Source organism: Maniola hyperantus, chromosome 13 (assembly GCF_902806685.2).
Source record: "Maniola hyperantus chromosome 13, iAphHyp1.2, whole genome shotgun sequence".
Taxonomy (NCBI): domain Eukaryota; kingdom Metazoa; phylum Arthropoda; class Insecta; order Lepidoptera; family Nymphalidae; genus Maniola; species Maniola hyperantus.
In genome coordinates, this window is record NC_048548.1 from 9698987 (window position 1) to 9718698 (window position 19712).

Below are 19712 nucleotides of genomic sequence, written 5' to 3' on the forward strand. Positions count from 1 at the left end.
CTATCTGCTGACAGAAGGGCTGGCTCATTTTTTGCGCAACGGATCAGCCTGGCTGTCCAGCGCGGAAATGCAGCCAGTATTCTTGGCACCATTCCACGCGGTCATGATTTATATAGTAATTAGACTTGATAACTTAATAAGTACTTCTCGAATGATATTTGAAATACAGAAATTTATCGCATGTTGTTTAAAAAAAAAAATCTAAATCTAGAATCTAAATCTAAAAAAAGAAAAAGAATCTAATTCTATTTTTGCCATGATTAACATGCATTATACTCTTTGAAAAGAAAATATTGTGGCAGCGCACAGGTTTCCCATAGAATTAAGTATCTAGTAGGTAGGTACTTGGTTGGTACATACTATGATAATATAATACAGAAAAGATGCAAAGAATTTTCCGTTTCAACCCTTATTATATATTCAGAAGGGGTTATCGTGTGACCTTTAAATCAAATGTCTCCTTAATAATAAATGCAGGTGGGTTCAGATTCACAACGTGTCTAGTTTTTAGGTCAGGGTAGTTTCGTATTTAAGTCAAACCACAATTCAGGTTTAGATTTATGTTATTTATCTATTCCAAGGTCAGTGATAACTTTCTTTCTTTCTATTCATCACCATCATCATAAGCAACCCATTGCCTTGCCGGCTCACTACAGAGCACGGGTCTCCTCTCAGAGATTGAAGGGGTTTGGCCATAGTTTACCACACTGACCAAGCGCAAATTGGCAGACTATATACATCTTTGAGAACATTATGGAAGACCCTCAGGCATGCAAGTTTTCTCACGATGTTTTCCTTCACCGTTAAAGCAAGTGATATTTAATTACTCAAAACGCACATACAGTACGCGGCCGAAAGTAATGTACATCGACCTTTAGAAGGAGATTTGTAGAGCGCTGTCTCTATCGTTGAGACCGACAAAACGTCATATGAACGTCAATGTGACTCTTATAGAATCGCGATATCTCAGGAATGGTAACTCTTAGGAAAAAATTAATAGACCATTTTTGTAGAAAATTTTAAGATCTACTTTGGTTTGAAGTTTTTTTTTGACAAAACTTACCATTTTCGAGAAAAATCCAAAAACCTCAAATTTTGACCTTTGACCCCGAATAACTTTTGTAGCACACATAGGGATTTTTAAAACTTTATTTGTAATGGTAAACCCCAGCTCTCCATCAATATTTGGCTCTCCGGGAAATTTTGTTATTTGACCACTATTTTTATGTCTAAATTGACCGGACTAATATAATATTACTTCATTTAATTTGTATTGATGGGGTTGGCATATAGGTCATCTGTAAAAGCCCCTTAGAAAATATTTTCTTCTTCTTCCTTACCTTATACCACGCTACGTGGGGTCGGCACAACATGTCTTCTTCTTCCACTCATTCCTGTCATCGTCAACGTATTAGCCACCTCTTTTTCACGCATATCCTTAGAAAATAAAAACTACTTACATATAAATACCTATATACGAAACAGGGACGGAACAAAAAGGCATACCTACCTAACAATGGCCCTTTATGATCCTCGGCCCCCTTTTCACGTTTGAATTTGTTGTAATTTCACAAAATATTTGCAGGAATTCGCAATTTACTAACATGCGATCGGAATATTCTGGCCCAACTAATATAGTTGCGTTCCTATACAATAGATTGTATTGTGTACCTGTCCTAGTCGGCGTATCCAACCAATTGATTGGATAATCCTGGAATTACGTATTACAATAGCAAGAGAACCCGCAGATTACTGAATTAAATATGCTTAATAATATCATAGAATACTTATAATAATACCTTCCAGGTAGTCGGTAGAGAAGGTTCGCGGAGTATTTTTTTGAAGCTATGATGAGTATTTTAAGCAATCAAATATCACTTGCTATGTATGGTGAAGGAAAACAAAGTGAGGAAACGTGCTCAGAAGTGAGTCGGCAATGATGATGATGAAGAGGAAAGACACTCAGCAAGTCAACTTCTGCAAGTTTTGCAAAGATATTGATGATGCCTTAGATAGTATTGGAAATGTGTGTGTGTGTGTCTCGTTAAGAGCTTACTATAGAAATAATCCTATGAAGTAGTGCCTATACTCGATGAAATCGAGTTCTCCTTGTAACATATATTATGTTGTAACTTTCAGTCGTCCTCACTGTGACCCGCCCAGCTCCTGCCAAGATTGATGAGTTCTGCCAAACGAGATAAACCTACGCTATTTCATTTGGGAATTAGGGAATCGCTCTAAGTAAATTGGTATTTTTGATAGGTTTGAAATATTGTATACCGTGTTATAATAGAATTATTTGGAACCTATAGGTATATTAATACTTTTGATACATAATTAGGTTCCTGTAATTCTGCGTGCAATACCTATTGTAGTACTTAGGTCTTAGGTACCCCATACCAAAACGCTAAACCTAGACATATTAGCCTCTCACCGCTGTAGCATCATATTCTACTCATGTGGCTGTAAGTCTAGCGCCGTAGCACCTCAATCGCAGTTTAAGTTTCTCTAGGGCAGCTACATCGATAAATGCTCTGTACCCGTAGTACAAGATTTTACGTCTCACCAAACCAAACCAAATTCGAGAGTCGAAATACTTCCGCGTTACAGTAAAATGGACCTAAACAGCCTTGAATTGAAGTCAAATATTCAATGCCACTGATTTTAATTTCGCAATGTTTCCGCTTGGAGCGCTGGCTGTAGAAGTGTAGACAAACTTGAGCTTTAAAACAAGGCGTTTAAGATCCAGTTTACTGTTACGCGGAAGTATTTCGACTCTCGAATTTGGTTTCGTTTGGTGAGACGTAAAATCTTGTACTACGGGTACTGTTCTCTACATACAAAATATCTTATTTCACTACACGAGTACTCTTGTGGGGAATGTGGCTTAATTAACTTTGATATATATGGTACCTATAAAGGAAAAGAATTCACTTTCTTCTTAATTTGCGGAACATTGCTCTAGGAAAGTAAAAGGGGTATTTTAGCTGTCTGCCCTTTCACGCAATATCGTGTCTGGAATTCCTAATGTTTTATTTTAAACGCGTTACCTTCGTAATACGGCAACAAATACTTACTTAGCTTGGACGTGGGAATAACTTGTAAAAGAGTATAAGGCGTTGCTGTTTTAAAACGAATATTGGATTGGATAGAATCTTGTTATTTGATTTATAAAGCTAAGTATTTAAACACTATTCGGACTTCGGACGTTATTAATGTTTTCATTTAATCAGAGTCAGAGTGAACTAGAGTGGGGAAACTCCTTACGTCAATTAATGTAGTATTGCTGTAATACAACTTTCATAAACTTGTCTGATCTGGAAAGGGGACTTCGGCTTAGTTTAAAACTGCTAACATTAAAATGAATTGCTGCAAGGATCCCTTGAGAGTTTTTTGAACGGAGAATACATTCAAATATCTGCTTTATGAAAATAGTGCTCAAAAGAATTTATTACTGAAACAGATAAAACTGTGAGAACACAAATAAATCCGGACACAAATAAATTTTATAGCCAAAAGCTTTCCAGTTTTATTGTTCCAGAAAATTAGGACACAAACGTTTGCTTTTCAATCACTTCGTCCATAACTAGCTGATTCATGTAACTTCGTTCGCGAGGTTATGGAATATGAAACTTTGGTGTCTAATCAGTGCGATGACAAAATACGACAGTGTGTTTGTTTGTTGGTTTGTCCTTCAATCACGTCGAAACGAAGCAACGGATCGACGTGATTTTTTGCATGGGTATTATTAAAGACCTTGAGAGTGACATAGGCTAATTTTTATCCCGTGAAATCAAAGAGTTTCCACTGGATGTTTAAAACCTTAATCCAAGCGGACGAAGTCTTTAACTTGTGAGTAGCAATCTACATTCTACAGGGTCGATATCACTTATACCACGGACTAGAGAAATACTTATTTCTCTCCTCGGTGCACTATACTCACATCTATTAATATATTATCAGAAACTTATTTTTTCCTATTCAATGACAATCGTACGTAGCAGGCAGAGAAAATGTATTTGTGGAGAGCTTTCAATGTTGGTAGTGGAGCTTATTGCTCTACATTTACAGGGGATTTTCGCTTCTTTGTGTAATATGTTCGGGCATTATGGACATAAAGCCCCTACAAGGCAAGTAGTTATTATAACGTAACTTCAGGATTCAGACTAGCGCAGGGAACAGTAGTAGGTACGTACATTTATATACTACTAGCTTATGCCCGCGACTTCGTCCGCGTGGACTTCACAAATTTTAAACCCCTGTTTTACCCCTTTAGGGATTGAATTTTCAAAAATCTTTTCTTAGCGGATGTCAACATCATAATAGCTGTCCGCATGCCAAATTTCACCCCGATCCGTCCAGTAGTTTGAGCTGTGAGTTAATAGATTAGTCAGTCAGTTAGTCAGGCAGTCAGTCACTCAGTCAGTCTAGCTAATACCCACGACTTCTTTTGCGAAGATTTAGTTTTTACAAAATACCGTGAAAACTCTTTGATTTCAGAAATAAAGTCCTCTCCAAGTCGCCACCACGCAAAAAATCACATCGATCCGCGTTGCTCCGTTGCAACGTGAGTGAAAGACTAACCAACAAACAAAGACACTTTCTCATCTATAATATTGTATTTAAAGCCTGACCAGAAATTTAAAAAATTGCTCTGGGGGCGCGACTAGTACATGGTCACTAAGTATATGGTCTTGTTTAAATTAGTTCCACTGGTATAGCGAGGTATTTTCTTTTTCTGGTCAGACTTTAAGTAATAACATTAATGTAGTAAGCAGGTAGTAAGTTTATAAAGCATATGAAATTGAGATCGGTTGGTCAGACTTTAGAACCAAAACTCAAGGAACCAAACTCTTAAGTCTACATGACTCAAGTTTCTAACTTACAACTTTGTAGTTCAGCAACTCGAACTGGCTTAGTTCCACTTGGAAAGACAGAAAGCTACAGCTAAAAGCAACATTTTCCAATCCAATTAATGACCCGTGGAATGTTTATGCTATCGACGCAGTTTACAGGCTATGCAAAATCAACTTAGCCCGGGTTGTGTCGATTTAAGATTACCTATGCACAAAGTAGGTAAATTATAGGTCCAGGCAGAGTTTCCACATATCGATGATTGTATCTCCGAACGATATATTATCATAATTTATAATCTAATCCTATTTGTATTGTTGTTTTGATTATAAAACACTCACGTGCAGGTCCTATCAATACCTACTATATTATACATACTTACCTACTGTTGAATGAACTAAAATTGTTGATCTATTGACAATGATCCACTATTGAAATGGTAGGCCAAGAGAATTTTTAACAGTACAACTGTTGACTTCCAGGCATTGCTGGCTTTGCACATCCTGTGGAGTTTACCCGTAACATGTAGCCACATCTTATCTTAGTACTAACAAGAAATCTAATTATCGCACGCCCTCTTTGTGAGAGTTTGTTTTTGCATTCCTTTTTGTGGATTTGCTAATTGGCTGCTCATTTTTCGTAACCTAGCAGTTGAGTTTTTGCAGATGAAATATTTAAGCCATGACCTAAATGTGAATTGAAAATAGGTAGTAGTGTATACAAAACAACAGTTTTAAAATACCTATATTATTTTTATTAAATGAAATCTATTGTTAAATATATTAAATTATCAAAACGGTACATACCCGCTCATGGGAAAATGTGTAAGTTTGGTTTTCTTCCGTTTTTAGGGTTCCGTACCTGAAAAGAAAAAACCGAACCCTTATAACTTCGTTGTCTATCTGTCTGTCTCTGTCCATCTGCCCGTCGTGTCTGTCAAGAAAATCTATAGGGTACTTCCCGTTGACCTACAATCATGAAATTTGGTAGATAGGTAGGTCACATAGAAAAGTAAAGTGTTAAATCCGATAACCATGTATTTGTAGTTGCATCGCAAAAACAAAATTAAGATGTGTTCATGAACAAAAATAATTAGTATTTTCAACTTTCAAAGTAAGATACTTCAAGTGGGGTATCATATGAAAGGGTTTTACCTGTACATTCTAAAACAGCTTTTATTTATTTTCATGCATATTTTTTTTTGATTTGTTGTGCAAAATATCGAAAAAATACGGCTGTAGTACGGAACCCTCGGTGCGCGAGTCTGACTTGCACTTGGCCGGTTTTTTTCTTCTTAATAATCCTGAATATGTATACCTATGTAATAATATCATTATGGTGTTAGAGTCTGTCAAACGAAAGCTGGAAGGATTTTTTAGCGTTTTTAGAAACCTGCAACACGACGGTAAATATAACTTGCCAGTTTTTTTGTTTCTGGGGTTCCGTATACGAAGGATGCCAACAGGACTCTATTCCTATTAAAAAGTGTTATTTCTTGTAAGGAACCCTTCGTGTGCGTGTCCAACTCGCACTTTAACAAATTCTGATGTTCTCACCTGGTTTTGATACTAGATTTATTTATTACTAGCAGTTGCCCGAGGTTTCATCCGCATAAAGTTTTGAGTTTTGAAACCTACATTTGATGCAGACAGATAAAGAAAATGAAGCAATCAGACTCCAAAACCGAGCTCAGTTGCAATTAGTGCATTCATTCTCCAGGAGTGCTCTTAAAGCGCCTGTTGCATGAAGTATTCAAGTAGAAAGAGAATTGTTCGGAGATTTTCGCGAAAAGAACTGAGTGTTTGTACAGGAATTGTTTAATACCAGCGGGGAAACAGTTTCGCAAAGTTGTGGAATTAATCAAAAATGTTAATGCAATCACTGTAGCGAATTTTTTATTTAGATACCTACACCAAACCTACACATTCAACAACACCATAATTAACCCATCCTAGCTCATTACTGGGCACGGGTCTTTTCTAAAATTGAGAAGGGTTTGGCCATAGTCCACCACGCTGGCCAAGTGCGGATTGGCAGACTTCACACATTTTTGAGAACACTGTGGAAAATTCTCAGGCATGCAGTTTTCCTCACAATATTTTACTTCACCGTTAAATCAAGTGATATTTAACTGCCACACAATCGAAAAGTTAAAGGTGCGTTCCCGTGTATCGAACACCAGACCTCCCGAATAAGAGGCCTTAACCACTATGCTATCACCGCTTTATATAATAATATGTTGCTTACTAGCTGATGCCTGCGACTTCTTTCGCGTGGATTTAGAGTTTTAACAATACCATGGGAACTCTTTCATTTTCCGAGATAAAAAGTAACTTTACCGGGATAAATAGTCTTTATACATTTATGTAGGTCTTTATATAGGCTGACGTAGGCATGCAAAAAATCACGTCAATCCGTAACTCTGTTGCGACGATATTTAAGGACAAATCAACAAACCAACAAACCAATAAACCAACAAACAAACACACTTTCACATAAAATTTATAATATGGGTAGTGATAGTAAAGAAACATAATAATATTGCTGGGGCGCGTAGATACAGCTACGTCGTAAAGTTCGTAGGCCTAGCCATAGCCCGTAGTTGGCAACTACTTAAAAGTGATTACTCTACAAAATCTCCGTCAGATTCTCCCAGAGGTACTCGTATTACATAAGCGCCGGGCTTTAGAGGGAAGCTAGCCATTAAGTCAAATGGCTTTATCGTTTCTATACTTGTTGTATCGATTTGCATAATCTCGGTAAGAGCGAAGATACGTAGACTACCTTGATATATTATCAGTTTCAAACGTAATTTGTACTAGCAATATTTTGAAAGATGGGTGCTAAATATATTTATTAATATGAAAAACGGATCAAGTTCGAGTCGGACTCGCACATGAAGGGTTCCGTACCATCGTATCATACGAGAAACAACACTTTTTTTTTTTAATTTTCTCGGCGGCCATTTTAAAATATCCCCAATAAAATGTAACGGTACCTGGCTATCTGTCAAAGATGCTTGATCGTATAGTTTTGACGAAATTGAACAGTTACTGGGCTACATAACTAAATCTTGTCAGAACAAAAGCTTAGCAAATTTACAAAAGATTCTCAAACTGCTTCAAACTTTCTCTTATAAAATATTCTGTTTATGTTGTTACTTAGTTGTGTGAAATAAGATTCTCTTATTCGTTCCGTGGGTTTACTTCATTAAGGATTAAGGAGGGTTGTGTTCATTTTGACTCCATTGATGCTCGGTTTACGGCTAACTCTATAAAAGAATGTATAAATACTATCTGTCCCGGCTTACTCACGTGTGTAGTCGACGTTAGCCCGACTAGTTTCGAACCCATCCGGGGTCCTTTTTCAAGGGAGTCCGTCCGCGCACGCGCCGCGGTTATGACCTCTATGGTTATGACTGCGGGACGCACGTGCCGCTGCCCGTAGAGCCCGTTGTGAGGGTGGCTGGGGTGGGGGGGGGGGGGGGGGCAGCAGCCGATCGTCTCCCGACAGTGCCTGCTGTTCTTCATCACTGGAACCGTCACCGAAATCCAGGCACGCGGAGCTAATGGTGTCCCGTCCCACGACTGATGCCCTTGTCTTAGCGTCAAAAAGCGGTTTCCACGCTGAGGGTAGCATCCATCCATTGTCACGATTGAAGCCGGGTAAGCCGGGACAGATAGTATTTATAATGGAAATCACTCACGGTAGTTTAAACGCTAGAATGTATAAAGTTATATATTTATAACGTTATAAAAGTTTGGTTCAGGTTTTCTCAACGCTTATACTAAGATCATACAAAAAAACAAATAGCAAGACCTACGGGAACTGCAACACCAGCAAGAGTCGTGAGATACGCTTTTTTAGCAAGGAATATGCGAGTGACATCAGTTACATCAGAGCGTTGCTGACTAGATTTCTACTCATGCGCACTTTTGTAGGTAGACGTCATTAGTGTTTCTTCGACTTACCCGATGCCACCGAATCTATCAGTTGTTTTTGCAGTGTTAAAAAATATAATATAATTATATTATGTGGCACTTGCGTCTCTTTCGGGGTCGTGTCTTGTTACGGTATACCTACTTTTTAACCGACTTCAAAAAAAGGAGGAGGTTCTCAATTCGTCGGAATCTTTTTTTTTTTTTTTTTTTTTTTTTTTTTATGTATGTTCCCCGATTACTCGAAAACGCCTGGACCGATTTTGAAAATTCTTTTTTTGTTTGAAAGGGTATACTTCAAAGTTGGTCCTATTTCAATTTGGTGAAGATCTAATGAACATCTTCAAAGATATATACTGGAACTCCTCAACGGATAAGAGTAAATTGCTCGCGATCAGTGTAATAGCTTAGTAAACAGTAGATTTTTAACCAGTCATAGCATAATTCCATGGAGCCACTAAAAATTGTGAAATAATTTTTTTTTACAAAAAAAATAAAAACCGACTTCGTTACACAAACACTAAAAATTGAAAAATAATTTAATTTATTACCGAATATAATATTATGTATACAAGAGTTAATATAGTTCCATAATAATATTTTTTGGGGTCGGTGCCAATGAGGTGCCATTGTGGAGTCCTATAAAAATATGAAGTCTAGACGATTCGCGCAGCTAAAGCTAATTGGCACCGGAACCAAAAAATATTATTATGGAACTATATTAACTCTTGTATACATAATATATTCGGTAATAAATTAAATTATTTTTCAATTTTTAGTGTTTGTGTAACGAAGTCGGTTTTTATTTTTTTTGTAAAAAAATTTTACTTAAGTAGTTATAAGTTTCTCAAAGTCTTTACCCTTAACATTGCAAATCCTTTTGAAAAATATACCATACTGTCTTGAAAGTAATGTTCCATAATAGCACCCAATTTTTCTGAGCACGTACTACCTATGAATTCGCTCGCTCGTTCATCTAGCTTGTATTTTCAAGACAGGAAGGTTCATATTTATTTATTGCCATTTATACCTGCTGTTTCTGTAAATAAGAATGTTTTTTCTATAGAGCAGGAATCATGATTAGAAATGCATACTTGTGAAGCAAAGCGGTAATAGTCTAGTAGTTTTTTAGTTTTCGTCGGATTTCTTTCGGGAGGTCGGGAGTTCAATTCCTCTAACGTTTCGGAGTTATGTGCGTTTTTAAGCAATTAAATTCGATTTGCTTTAACATTATGATGACATAATCTGCTGTCGATTGCAGCTGTAGGGTATAATAATGGAAGTTCGTTCAAAAGACCTATTTTCAACTGTGGAAACATATCAGTCGAAATGTCGACGAAGGTATCAATATAGGTTTTTGTCATAGAAACATTTTTTTAAAGACACTCTTAGGTACGAAAACTTCAAATACATGAAGCGTGAAGAAGTGGCAAAGTTTTAATCGGACCCCGAAGTTTTAGGACATCGATTTACATTGGTTCGGTTCGGTAACGGTTATCTGGTTTGATACATCGCAAAACTTGAAAATGTTAAAGAGTCCAATTTATTTCATATTCTTAGTATAGGCATAGCTACTTCAAAATTAATTGATAATTTTAATGTTCAACTTGTAATGAAAAAAATTACAAGAAACTCAAAACGAACACCTACCTATTTATTGCTTTGGAGGCTGTAGATAGTTTCAGTTTACATTTAATTTTGCACTGTTGAGTTATTGATGAAAAACTTTTGTAAATTTGAATAGCTTAGGAATTTTATTATCTATTGTAGAAATAAACAGTAAGAAATTCTTCGTTTTATTATTCCGCTATTTTTCACTTCACCGCAACATTGAATGACGTAAACCTGCAATAAAAATAAATACACTAAGCTCGAGTTCGCTCTGACCACAATCAGAACAGGTGTTCTACAGAACCACTAAATAATTCAGTAGAAACACCATCTTGCTTCGCCAAATGAGCTTTTGCCATTCATCTGTTTAAACCTTGTGGTTAATTGATTGTGGTTCCGTAAGCTGCTTAAAATTAAATTGTAGACAATTGAACAAACAGCGCGGTGACAGACAAGTGGTTAGGACGTCGCCCTTCTTTTCGGGAAGTCGGGTTCGGGTTCGATCCCGGGCACGCACCTCTAACTTTTTGGAGTTATGTGCGTTTTAAGCAATTAAATAACACTTGCTTTAACGGTGAAGGAAAACATTGTGTGGAAACCTGCATGCGTGAGAGTTCTCCGTAATGTTCTCAAAGGTGTGTGAAGTCGGCTAATCCGCACTGGGCCAGCGTGGCAGACTACGGCCTACACCCATCTCATTCTGACAGGGGACCCGTACTCAGTAGTAGGCTGGCGACGGGTTGATGATGAAACAATTTAAAATTTAATAAAAACTCATCGCACGTGTCAATAATATTTTTCATTAGGATTTTTTATGGACTGCAGGTGTTGTTGTTGACTCAACCCACCATTTCAGTGCTCAGTAGTGGCTGATGCCCGTGACATGCGCGTGTATTTAGACTTAAAAATCCTGTGGGAATTTGTGTAATAAATATACTTAGGAGCCTATGTCACTCTTCAAGTCTATAACTATATCCATGCAAAAATCACGTTTGCATTTATAATATGGATAGCGATAGATAAAATAATAGCTTTTATTAATATCTAGATAATGACCGCGATCTCTAAAGCCACATTATAAAAATACTTCAGAATAAAAAAAATGTCAAAAATAATAATTAAAAATAATAAAAATAAAAAGACCATCCGCTAAGTTTCTTGCCGGTTCTTCTAGGTAGGAATGACATTCTGAACCAGTGCTAGATTATTTTGACAATCCGAAAGCACTTGTAAAAGTTTATTTGAAAAAGACTTATTTCTATTTCAATCTACACCGAAGCCTAGAATTAATTATAAGTATTCGTTGAATGGCCATTATGTATTGCGTTGTACTGTTTTCCACAGTCGTGTTCAGGTATTTTTATTATTCACCTAGAAAGTAAATGTCAGGAAAACTTAATAACTGCAACGCTGTCGGTCGCAGCCAGTAATTGCTGAAACATACAATTCACAATATTGTCCTCGTGTCTTTTTATTATTTTTATTTTACTGCCTCGTTGTTCTAGTGGCCTGCTTGGCTGCGGATCATGAAGTCCCGGGTTAGAGTCCCAGGTGAGGCCAAAAAAATAATGGAATTTGGCTTATCATCATTAACCCATCACCGGTGCTCTTGGTGTTCTTTAACGATAGAAGAACCTGCATGCCTTGAGAGAGTTGGTGTGGAAGTCTGCTAATCCATACTTCGCCAAACTACGGCCTAAACCCTTCTCATTCTGAGAACAGGCCTGTGCTAAGTAATGGGCCAGTGATGGATCAGCAGTATGAAGTTATTACAAGGAAGCAGCTGTTCAAATTCAAATTTTGCCATCATGTCTGAATAGAATGAAAGGTGGTTATAGTGTAATCGTTCCCAAAAGGCAGCCATCCGTGATCGTAGTGAAGAAGCCAGAAACTCCTTCGTTGGCAAACATTGACTTAGACTGCTGAAATACGGTAGGTTTATTTCAATTCAAGGAACAGTCTGAGCAGTGAGCACGTTTTACATTTTAATTTTATTTTTAAAACGTTTTATTTTTAGTATTATATTATAGGTATTTATAGCTGCTTAGAGCTCGAGAAAGTTATGCTTGGATTTCCTTTAGCTACGTGATCAAATCAGAAATGAAATGAAGAGATCCGTAGAAGTATCAGAGTAACCGATCATAGATAAACGGGTTCCGACTCTGAAGTGGCAATGAGCAGGGCACATAGTTCGAAAACACGATAGAGGTTAGGATCCCAAGGTGCTAGATGGGCCTTAGAAGGACCTTGTACCGGAAAGCGCAGCGTTGGAGGACTCTTCACTAGGTGGACAGACGACATCAAATGAGTCGCAGGGAACCACTGGATTCAGGCAGGGCAAGTTCGTGGCGTGTGGAAGTCCTTACAAGAGACCTATGTCCAGCAGTAGTCCAGTAGACGTCTATTGGTTGATAATGATGATGGTGGCTGCTTAGTGCTTTAAAGCAGATCGATTACGAAAGTTGTGATTACGGACTTGGAGTAGCTACTTCGATATCGCAAGCCATCTGCTTAGGCGTGCCCGAAGCCTTTGAACCAAGCCAAGCGCTTATTTTATTTTCATTCCTCTGTCAACACTATCATTTCTCTTTTCTAATACGAAAAATCGATCCTCTCTCCAGTCGACATCTGTTGGCTCACTGAGGCATGGCGATTGGAACTTGTGATTGTGCGTTGTTATCATCCTATTACTCGTGACGTCATCCTAGTTAGGAAAAATAGGCAGTTTGTTTCACACTATTTAATGAGCATGTCATATCTAGCTAATCCTAAGGCCGTAGTGGCTGTGATTATCACAATATCTAATTTTTTTTGACTGGCTGAATTGATGGCATTCTTAAATCTTACTGCATCCGTGCATTTCAGAAAATGAGAGCGTCAGTCAATTAGAATTGATTGCGATCGTCACATTTTGATGTTTATCCCCGAATACATCTCACACTTGCGATTTGCAGACGACATAGTTATATTGGCGGAATCGCTGCAAGACCTTGAAGAAATGCTGACCGACCTTAGCTGTTCTTCCAGACGAGTAGGTCTCGGGATGAACGTGGACAAAACGAAAGTCATGTTTAATGGGTACGTTATCCCGAGATCCATCTCTGTCGAAAATGTCAGCATCGACGTTGTTCAAGAATACAACTACCTAGGACAAGTAATACAACTTGGTAGGAACAACTTCGACAAGGAAGCTGACAGAAGAATACAGCTGGGCTGGGCAGCATTTGGCAAATTGCGTCAAGTCTTCAATTCGTCGATACCCCAAAGCCTAAAGACGAAAGTCTTCAATGAGTGTGTCCTACCTGTGATAACGTATGGCGCTGAGACGTGGACACTGACAGTTGGCCTTGTCCACAAGTTCAAAGTCGCTCAGCGGGCTATGGAGCGGGCTATGTTGGGTATCTCTCTGAGGGACAAAATCCGTAACGAGGAAATCCGTAGAAGAACCAGAGTGACCAACATAGCCCAACGAATTAGCCAGCTGAAGTGGCAGTGGGCAGGCCACGTCTGCCGCAGAACCGATGGCCGATGGGGCAGACGTGTTCTGGAGTGGAGACCGCGTATCAGCAAGCGCAGTGTGGGACGACCTCCAACCCGCTGGACTGATGACCTTAAGAAGATAGCGGGAAGTGGGTGGATGAGGAAGGCGGAGGATCGTGTGTGGTGGCGTGCTCTTGGGAAGGCCTATGTCCAGCAGTGGACGCAAATAGGCTGATTGATTGATTGATTGTCACATTTTACCTCATTCACTTCCCAGGATATTGAACTATTTCTGCATAGGCAGTAATATTTCTTTTGTTGTATTATCTGTCGCATTCCATTTAGTAATTTAGACAGTAATTTACGGCTACTATAGGGCTGACTTATGTGTGTCGGACCAAATCCCATAAAAATTAAGATAAGTATATTAAAAAAACTCCCAGAACTCAATTTAAAAGTACCTACTCACTGTACTTATTTTCATTTTTCACACGACCTATTGTGTACATTAGTTTCTATTGCAAATTAGAAATGGTTGGAAATCTGTTTGCTATATTTGATTTTCTATTGAATTTGGTACAAAAAGCATTTGGCGAAATTAAATGTAAATAAGTCACGTTTGCTTTTATAAATGAAAACGAATTAAGGAAATTCTCAAACAAAGTGGAAATAGCGTTTTAGATAACTAGGTACCTACTGCAAATCTCCGTACGTAACAAAAGTCTGTCGGGTATACCATCCGTTTGTATGACTATAAACTTGAATTCTACTAACCAAGAGTAATGAGTTTCCCCATCGTGTAGTGTATTTATGTTACTCTATAGTGCATACTTACTCTATTCATTACCTAGGCATGTACTACACCAAATGTAGGGATATTGTTCTTTCAGTCACGGTTTTATGCATTTTTATGATTAAAACGGTCTTTAATTAGATGAGCACCAACAAAAAAAATATTATCGCATGTTTTATTGAGAAGGATGAAGCTATTTACGCATTCTTTTGTTATGCCGACAAATTCACTGACACCTCTGTATTGCGTGTTGTTGACAAAACAAATAGCATCTACTCCAGTAGCCAGCACTCTGCGTGCTCGGCGCGCTCCGGCATTGTTTGATTACTTTCCCTCGGACTCATCAAACTTGAACAATGAAACTGCCAATATTATGCGAGTAGGAACGATGCTGATTGCACATTGTAGATGAATCACTCGCGCCGCCCGCACTGTTTGAACAGACCACAGAGTATATTGAATATGAACAGACTCAAAGTGCGATTGCAATTTCACCGCAGGATATGACATTGAACGAGTATCTACGTACGTAAATTACGCCAGGTACCAAGAAACAAGTTGTGACTTGTGATTTAGGAATTAATAATTCTTACTTGTGCAGATAAGCCTGTACCTACTGTTATTTCAGACGTCATACTTAGTTTGTATTTTGTCTCTCTTTTGTGTTCACAGTTAGTAAAGCTAGGTAATTTTTGAAAGGTAATGTATAGAATACATGTTTTAGACATTGCAGTAAACATGGTGTGACAAGGAGTTGTAATGAGCTCAAGGTCGACGCGACGTTATATGGGTATGATAGTCACCCTGTGACTATCATACTCGCCTTGTTATGTGAACGCGTTCAACTGTTTCTTGCTGTACAACTTCTGCTAAGCGATGTTGAACGTGCATTCGCATGTTATGTGTGTCCAAATCCGCACTAGCTGCACGCAGCAAACGCGTTGGCTTTATAATATTCATTACTTAAAATGCCAATGATATCAACCGGCATGAGTCTCCTGCCCGCACCATACTGTATCAGAAGCATCAAAGAAAGATCACCGTCAGCATTTATAAGGTGCGTGCCGTCCGTACGACTCATGATGCTCATGTTATTAATATTCTCAGTACTAAAAAGTGGTTTGATGCATCTTTTGCGGCCTATTTGTGATGTGCGATCAACATTATAAGAAGGCTATCAAGGCGGTTGGTCGTAAACAAACATGTGGAGTTGTATTGTTTTTCTCGACCGTTGGTCGTGATATTGCCATTACGGTCCTGATACAGTCAGTGAATTATTTTCTACAGAAAAAGTCTGAGAGTAAAAGGGATTTGAATTGGCTTCTTATTTGTAGTAAATCGTCCTGCTGTCTTTATTGAATTCTTGCCTCGTTTTAAATTAACACTCAGATAAAAATCTTATCTCTTTTTTTTACTTTTTTGCAATGTATACCGTATGTAGTTTGTTTATTAGAGTTCAATACTGAAATGATAAAAAGGTACCCTCATTGTTCGATTAAGTCCGTCTGTCCGTCCGTCACTCCTGTTTGTTTCGTTAACTATTTGGAATCATCATTGTCATCATGATCAACCCATCGCTGGCCCACTACTGAGCACAGGTGTCCTCTCAGAATGAGAAGGGTTTAACCTATAGTCTGTCTAGGTCGTAGTCAGCGACGCTTGCATAGTGCTCATTGGCAGAAATTTGGAATAGTTTTAAATAATGTTTGCTCAACATGATTGCAAATGAAAGTACCTATTCAAAACATGTTATATTATTAGGTACAATGCAAAAATCAGATTGAAGCAAAACTTTCGTATTTCGACAGCAAATACATATACAGCTAGTATATAAGTTTCCCTACGCAGGTAAACTCTGGAAAAGATAGTCCTATGAAAATCGGGACAGTTTACCTATTGGCTGCGGTTAGTTACCACTCAACCGGAAAATTAGTTACACGAACTAACGCGTAGTCCGTGTACCCGTTTCATTTGATCGTTAGTAAGTACCTACTGTAGTGAGTACCTTTGCTATTCTCCCTCTGCGACTAGTTTAACTGAATTTGAAAGGTTGTGCCTACCTTTTTTGGATAAAATTAGTCACATTAAATACTTAGTCACCAAAAAATAGAAGTAAAATGTAGAAATTAAAACTTTTCTAAGAGGTAGGTACATAATCATTAATTGAGTAATGTTAGTTTAGTTTAATTATGTATTTTCTAACAGTAGTTTTTAAGTCGTGTCTACTGAGCCAGAATAGATACTACTTATTGTCTCGTTTAACATAAATATGCTTTAAAAACCAGCAAAGTGGAAGGTTGCGTGTAGATGATTATCTATTTGTTGCTTAAATTATGCCTAACTGCAAATGTAAATTTATAATCACAAATTGTTCTTTATGATTGATGATGAGTTTCTTCCCCTTACTCATTATATCTATAAATTTAGTATGTACTTACTTCTCTATAAGAACCTAACATGTCCAGCATTGGACGTCTATCTATTGGATGGTGATGATGCTATTTTTATGGCAATTTTATCATCAATCTTTCCCGAAGTCATATTATAGGTGAGCGGTACCGCTGTAATACCCCCATTACGTGAAAACGATGCCCCATTTTCTCTGTAGCCTGTAGTACTTACGATATATTATATGATTGATTTTATTGAGTGCACCAGGAACATATTTGTCACAAATGTATACACACACTTAACATACTCCAGATATTAAGTAGGTACGGTAAATCGCGATATAAAATTTTCTCACGTACTTAAATGACCTGTATTTAGAAAAATAAAAGTACCCTACGCTTCACAAAACAAATAAAAGCAACAGGCCATGGTGCTGTATTAATTTGTTTGAAGGGGCAGAACATTGGTTGTATTTTGTTAGGTCGTGGCTTTTCTATTATTATAAATAGTTTTTATCAACTTTTTGTTTTTCTTACAAATTAGGTATGTTGTAAGCAGAATTCCTAAATCTTTATAATTAACCTCTGAACCTGGGTCAATCAAAATAAGACTGATCCTGGCAGGTATCATCTAATCAGTACCCATACTCATATTACACACGCGTAAGTGTGTTAGTTTGTTCGTTTGGAAAATCAAAAAGTTTCCACGGGATTATCCAAACCTAATTCCGCGCGGACGAAGTTGCGGGCATCAGCTAGTTATAAATAATTCTGTGAGTATGTAGGTACTTAATCTTACTTTAGAACATAATATTTCAAATCTTTATTGCTGCAGGGGTCAAATATTACCTCAACTCCTTTTGAAAGACATTTTTATTTTATTTTATTTTATTTTAAGACATAGGTATTTCCATCACGCTTCACTATAGACACGTACCGAAATGAATAAGTAAGTTGGCACAGTTGCATTTGCCAATAGGAAATCGCATTCGATATACCTGAATGTATTGGGTTAGCTCTATCAAATGCATAACGAGTAGCTTTTCCGAGGTCTGGCTGCAATATCACATACTTATGTGATATATTATTACAACAAAAGAGAATTTCTGCTGAGAATCATAGAAACTATTATAGGGTTCTCATACGGATTTCACGAAAATCAATACGGAAGGTCTCCCACCGCTCGCTGTCGCCACCGCCGAAGTCGCCGCCACCGCTCCTGCCACCGCCGCCGCCACAGTCGCCAACGCCGCCACCACAACTATCGCTTATTCATTGAATTATTTTACGGAAATACCTATACAATCGCCCAAAAAACATGTTTCTCTAAAGCATTGCCACCCGGGACTGCCGTCCTTCTAAATCTATCTGAGAAAGACATAATTTACGCATGGGGGCATCATAGCAGCGAGCACACTGATTTTCGCTTTTTGTATGAAGGTGACCTTCTGTTTTTCCCAAGTCGTCGACCGAAAGCCATCTCAATTCCAATATTGCGTGCGCATGGTGTGAATACAGAGGAAATAGTAGAACGCGCCGAGTTCGTAATTGAAAATTCTCTTTAATGAATATTAGCAACGTTTCAAACCACGAGCCAACGATGTATGTTATTGGCTGTTCGCATCAAACTTTTGTAATTTCTGTGGTTATGGAGTTTTCGTATACTTCCGCACTTTTAGGATTCCGTAGTGAAACAACCCTTGTAGTTTCGTCCATTGCATCTGTCCACTTGTCTGTGTGTCACAGACATTTTACAAATTATAGCTATAAAAGTTCAAGCAGTAATAGAAATCTGTTGCTTAAAGTTACTAAGCCGTGGCTAGTTATACCACCCTACCGGCAAAGCCGTACCCGATACCGTACCGTAGCCGATTTAGCGTTCTGTACCTGTAGTACAAGATTTTACGTCTCACCAAACGAAACCAAATTCGAGAGTCGAAATACTTCCGCGTTACAGTAAAATGGACTTAAACAGCCTTGAATTGAAGTCAAATATTCAATGCCACTGATTTTAATTTCGCAATGTTTCCGCTTGGAGCGCTGGCTGTAGAAGTGTAGACAAACTTGAGCTTTAAAACAAGGCATTTAAGATCCAGTTTACTCGTATTCTATTTAGAGAGTATTTCGACTCTCGAATTTGGTTTGGTTTGGTGAGACGTAAAATCTTGTACTACGGGTACTGGTCCGATGCCGGAATGTCCGGTAGAAATCGACCAGGCTTTAATGAAACTGCCATACTCCTTTCAGGTTAGCCCGCTAACATCTTAGACTGCATCTTCAATTACCACCAAGTGAAATTGCAGTCAAGGGCTTACGTGTATAGGAATAAATAAATGAACATGAAAAGTGAGAATTAAAAAAAAATTGGGTTTGCCCTTGAGTGATACCTTGTTAAATAGCTACCTATTTTAAAATCATTATGAGATTTTTACTTTTTAGATAGTTTTTGGGGGATTTTTTTTAAAAAAATTTAAAAAATGACCGCCAAAGTTTTTAGCAGCTAGCATGGCTGCGGAACCCTACTTTTTGCGCGTTTTGATATGCCCGTGACTTCGCCGTGAAAGGCTAGCAGACAGACAGACAGACATACACACTTTTACATTTATAATATTAGTATGGATATTTACTAGATAATAATCTACTACT

The 19712-nt window shown here is 37.9% G+C and overlaps 1 protein-coding gene across 1 annotated transcript in view; it reads left to right on the forward strand.

The window, feature by feature from the left end:
- The first annotated feature begins 8493 nt into the window (after positions 1-8493).
- LOC117987733 (uncharacterized) overlaps positions 8494-19712 on the forward strand; it is a 32815-nt gene continuing 21596 nt past the window's right edge. The window contains exon 1 of the mRNA XM_069502628.1: positions 8494-8519. The gene's annotated coding sequence lies outside the window, so the exon portion shown is untranslated. The remainder of the gene's footprint in view (positions 8520-19712) is intronic.